The sequence below is a fragment of the Nylanderia fulva genome, unplaced genomic scaffold, assembly GCF_048542155.1.
Source record: "Nylanderia fulva isolate GAGA-0341 unplaced genomic scaffold, ASM4854215v1 Scaffold25, whole genome shotgun sequence".
Classification (NCBI taxonomy): domain Eukaryota; kingdom Metazoa; phylum Arthropoda; class Insecta; order Hymenoptera; family Formicidae; genus Nylanderia; species Nylanderia fulva.
The window spans coordinates 1,409,783-1,415,782 of record NW_028190314.1 but is presented as its reverse complement, the minus strand read 5'-3'; positions in this window follow the sequence as shown (position 1 = coordinate 1,415,782).

Sequence of the window (6,000 nt, the reverse complement as noted above, 5' to 3'; positions counted from 1 at the left end):
AATGTTTTTTTTTTCGTCTCCCCGTATACACTAGACGATAATGATGATAGTATAAGGATTGACATTACGAGAGATTAGATTAATCTTGCTATAGGTTCTCTCTTATCATGACACAAGATTTTCACCCCGCGCACTTATCTGCCTCTCGTGTTAAACATTTAACGCAAACGTCATTGTTACATTGAATTTATATTGAGTTAAATGTTGTAATACGGATAAATATAATACTTAAAAAAATTGAAAGCTTTTGATTAAATAATCAAATTTAAATTGAAGATGCGGTGCTTCATTTAACGTCAAAAATATATTTCTCGAAGATTTTTCTCAAGTTAATTTTTCCCTTTTTTTCTTTTCATTTATTGTTCAAACTTGATTTAAAAAGGAATGTAATACAAATTGTATTTACAATGCAATACTGTAATTTTCTTTTTAAAATTTAATTTCTTTTTGTATAAATATTTGTTTTCAACGTATTCGACAAAGACTCTCATCTGCATCTTCGCGATGGACGAACGGATGTAAAACGATAATAAAACGTTTTATACTTTCGTCTCTCTGTACATTTGCTATAACACAGTCATAAAATGATAATAAAGATACAACGAACACACATATAGGTTCATATAATCAGTCCTGGAAACTTCTGTTCCATGTGTATTCAGCATGTCGTTGATTTGATTCTTCCAGATATCGAGCTCTCGTCACTTAATTAAGAAGGGTTAGTTACGCTTTAATGGAATTGCATATTTTATACATCTGCATTTTATATATTTGAACTTAATTTAATGAAGGAAAGCCAGACATCGCAAATTAAGTGTTCTCGAAAATTAAACATTGATTAAATACTTTTCAGAATTAAGTTATATTTGGCCGAGAATTTTGAAATTGCATAATTCTTGAATTGAACAATCTTAGATAATGTTATCCTAGAATTTGTTATCATTATCACACATTTACGATCGAGTAACTTTTTCTGAATATGTCACGATCTGGACGCGTGTTTGCTGAAAAGATCGTGCTTTCCATCAATTAAGTGAAACGTAATTAGCAAGCGAATAATCGCGCAGCCAGATGAGAGATGCACGACAGATTATCGTTCATGTAACAATATTTCACAGAAGACAATTACATGATAATTACATGATAATTTTAGTACAAGAAAAGAAGATTGTGTTACGTATCTAAATTATTTCTTCATTTTTACACTGAAAAAATTATTAAATTAATAAATATTTATTTCAATACTGTCTTATAAATCATTTATTTGACAGAAATAAATATTTATCTGTTTTGAAAAGGATTGTCTTATATGAAATAAATATTTTTTCACGTCAAATCAATCTTATTTCAAATAAATGATTTATAAGACGGCAGTATTGAAATAAATATTTATTTAAATTTAATAAATATTCTCTCTCTTCAGTGTATTAAATCTAAAATACATGAAAAAGAAATATTAATAAAAAATAAAAATACAATAGATGCGAATAAATATGTGTAAGTAAAAATGTTTTTATAACTTCTTGCGATTTTCTCTTTGCGATCGACATGGACTTGCCATATAGTTTTTCAAACACTAAGGAATTACATTTAACAAATAATATATATATATATATAATTTTGTAATTTGTACAAAATATTGCAAGTGGAAAGAAACGAATAATCAGACTTAGATTATCAGTTTGACATTTTTGTTTAAATGAATTGATTAACCGCAAGGAGTTAAAGGCTTTACACTCTACTTTAACGAATCAGCTGACCTTGTCGGTCGCTCGCATTGACAGCTCGCGTGATTAGCTAGTGATCGGCACGTGAGACGAGCCTCCCGCTGTATTCTTATCAGTGCTTACTCACGAGATTGATATCTCGGGAACAAACATAGTGCTTGCGACGGCACTGTACGCAAATCGCACGTGCACCGAATTAGTCGTCTTATAACCGCGGATCAGGATTCGACAGTCAATTTTATTGTCGCATTAAAAACGATCCGCGAATGTAAAAACGAATGAGATCATTCGCGCAATATAACCCGTGCGATTTCGATCATGAAGATCGAACAACTAGGACATATGGAATTTATATCGTGCTGTACAAATGATCTTTTGACTTGATACAGATTTTGAATTTTATGCAGAAATAGATTGGGAGACTCCGGTTGGTATAATTAATTTGGATTGTTTCTTTTCGAAAAATATAGAATCGCTTTATTGGAATATACAGGTTTTATAAAGATTATATGGATTATTAAAAAAGTAATTTTAATCGGATTTCAATTTTATCGGCGATGCAGGGAAAATCCCGTATTTATCGAATATTTATCAATCAATTATCGATTTTATCGAGACACATTTTTGTCGACTTATTATTACATATTAAATACATATATCATTTTTATCGAGATCGTGTATAATTAATCAGTGGATGTTTTCAGACACGATTGTATATTCTCTGACTGTGAAGTTATTTTCTATTTCAAGAAAATATCATACAATCGTAAGAAAGTTTGCGGTCTCACCAGAAAGAAATATTTCGTGATGTGCTTGCTCGGTACTCTAATGAAACAATTAAATTACAAAATTTGTGTCGTGTAGACTGACAAAAAGAGAAGAGAAAAACGGGAATCTCACGAGACGATACACTTTCTCGCCTCTCGAAACGCTGACCCGTTATAATTGCGCGCTTTCGCTTCGGAAACTTTTTTTACACGCGGCAAAAGTTTCCGCAAATCATGAACAGAGAACATTTTCACACAAAATGCGGCAAGAGCGTCGTAAATGTATGTAATCGGCGACAATTTAACCTGATAAAACACACAAGCGATGTCGCGTCGCCGCCGAGTTTATTATATGATTCACTGAAATAATCGCAACGTTGATGGAAACATATCAACGCGAATTTTTTTCTACAATTCTCTCTCTTATTGAAGGTTTTATTAATCATATTGTGAGGTATATGATATCCAAAATTAAATGATAGAGCGTTTCTTCAAGAACGTGATTTTTACATCTGTCATTATCTCTTATTGTTAGTATTGTGTGTAATTTTATATTTTATAATTATATAATAATATATTTAATAATTATTTTATAATATATATTAATATATTTTATATTTATAATATATATTATGTATTATATAATAATATTATTAATTATATATTATAAAATATATTATATAATAGGTATGTTATAAAAAATCAATTATATTAGAAAATATATTATAAAAGAAATAGACATCGTATCAATTTTAATTATATATATATGTATATATATATATATATAATTATTATTATTATTTGTAAATTGTCCGATGTAGAACATCTTGATATAAATTTAATATCTTTGTACAAAGAAATAGATAAATTTATCATTATATAGCTGTTAAAATTTTGTGAAGAAATGACAGATTTCGGATTTATGAAGTAAAAAAATGAAGCATTTGGTTAATTCTTTTATTATAAAGAGTCTTATATCACGATTCTCGAATGAGCATGCTACGTATTAAATCTTTTCATCGCTTGTGTGTCATTCAAATTGACGACATTGTTAAGAATAGCGAAATTAGCGGAAGTGGAAAGGAATTGGTATAACTCGCTATTCAGGAACGACGTGGACCGTGCCAGTTTATTGACCCATGAACGAGGTCGCAGTTGTGTGATGGGGGTCTGTGGGTCACTCGGGAAGCCTCTCTTCTCATTTCGATGACGCGCTACGAATAAGAAGCTCCGGGAGCGTCGCGAGAATCATTATATCGCGAACGAGTCCTCCGTGTTCGGGCATGAGTGTGAAGATGTAAGAATTCCTCGTGCGAATTTCTATGCCGAATGACGCAGCTAGTTTTAACACGCAGTTATCGACTTTCCGCGGAACCGCAGTGACATTAAAATCGATGATTCTCCATAACATTCCTCGGTGTTTTTTGCACTTTGGAGAAACGCATAATGAATTATTGTTTTTTCCGATGAATTTTTTTTTCTGTCATTTTCTTTTTCATTGCATTTTTCAATATTTTCGAATTGTATGTTTGTATCAAAATGTGACATTATAACAATCTTTATTTTTCAAATCAGATATAATGATAAAAAAAATAAGAATTATATTGGTATTTTAGTTCATTAAAAATTCATTAACTTATTCATTAGCGATATATTTCTGATATGACCAATATTGAGCTTGTTAATTATTATTTTCGATAAATATTGACGTAACCATCTTGACAGCTTAACACTGAATCGATTAAGTTCCTGGAATATAGTCATTATCTATTACTATATATAGTCATATATTTATCAAACGGTACCGTGACAGAAATTAACAGAATTAGAATATAATTTCAACTTCATTTTTTATTTTAATAAATTTAATTTATACGAATACCAAGATGTTTAACTTTTGAATTATTGTACATCACATTATTTGGGATTAATCATATTTAATATCATGACGAAGTCAATGATCTCAATTGTGTTCATTAATCTCATTCAGAATCAGTAACTATTTTGTAGTATTTCACGTCTATTGAATATTTTAGAATATTTATTTGGAGAAATAAAAAACCCTGCGGTCACCAAAAGAACGAAATATTGTAAGTTTTCTTTTTTCTGAACAAATAATTGCAAGGTCTTTTGAATTTTTCGACCAGTCGACCTTGGCACTACAAGTAGATTTAGCGATATGTGTGATGTTGGCGTAAATTTGCTCACAACTTGACTGGTAAATTATTTTTTTAAGTATACCTGAACACGACTTGTCTCGCACATTTCTTCATTGTTCGTTGCGAATAATCGTTCTTTGTTTTACCACACGATTTAGGTATTAATTTTTCTCTCGAGATAGCTCGTGTAGTTTCCGTGATTAGAAATGTTGATGGCAAAATTTCTGACAATTATACAATATTTATATATTAATTATTTTGTAGACTTGTGCGATGTATAATGCATATATTTTTTCTAAATTTTTTGAAATTTTCTTGTAAAACCATATACAACAATTTGATAGAGATATGTTATGTCTCAATGTACATATAAGTGATTTATCATAATTTTCCTGATAAAATCAAATTTTATATCAAATCAAATAACAAAAGATAATAATAAGAAAGATCTAAAAAGATTACACAAAATAAAAACATAATATAAAATATGTTTCAACAATAAATTCCGATGGCTAAGACATTAGAAAGCGACCGAAATATCCAGTTCAAGTAACCTTTTCATGATGTATTATATAAAATGTTAGAATTTACTAATGTCAAATTTTAATGCAATATTGGATTTAATTAATTAATTACGACATGCAAATATCTAGGCTACATTCCAAGTAATAATATTGCGCTTCTAAATTATCTACGAATATTATAAAAATAGTAAATACTACAACAATAAAAACATATATAGAAATATATAACAACTATTACATTAATCAAAACTTATAATTTTATCAGTATCATATGCACAAATCTGATTAATATATATATATATATATATATATATATATATAAATATTGCAATTACATCTTTTTTTTACCAGAACTCGGTTAAGGACTCAATTAACTTGATTGATGTTCTGTTTATTTTGGAGCGATTATATATACCTACTCAGAATCTTTTTTGAGAGATTTCTTCTGTTTTGGAGTGTCATTATACAAACCGACTTTAAGAGCTATAAAATATCTGTGCAGGAAGAGTCGCATTCTTGTGTTGGCAGGCGTATTAGTCTTATCTTAGAGAGACGCGAACGAGAAGCTTTATATCGAAATTAATTCAACGATAACCAATCAAGCACTCGATCATTTCAACTCGATTACATTTCTATTTCGGAGAATTACTGTTTATTTAATTTGAACCGGATATTTTGTCCAATGTACCATATAGCTGATCATTTTACATTTGAACGATACGTGCGTTATCTTTAAAAAGCGTCCTAAGTCGATTTTGAAAACACTGTACAATAGAATTCTTTACGTTGCTTTATTATTACATATGCTGATAGTCGTGGTGAT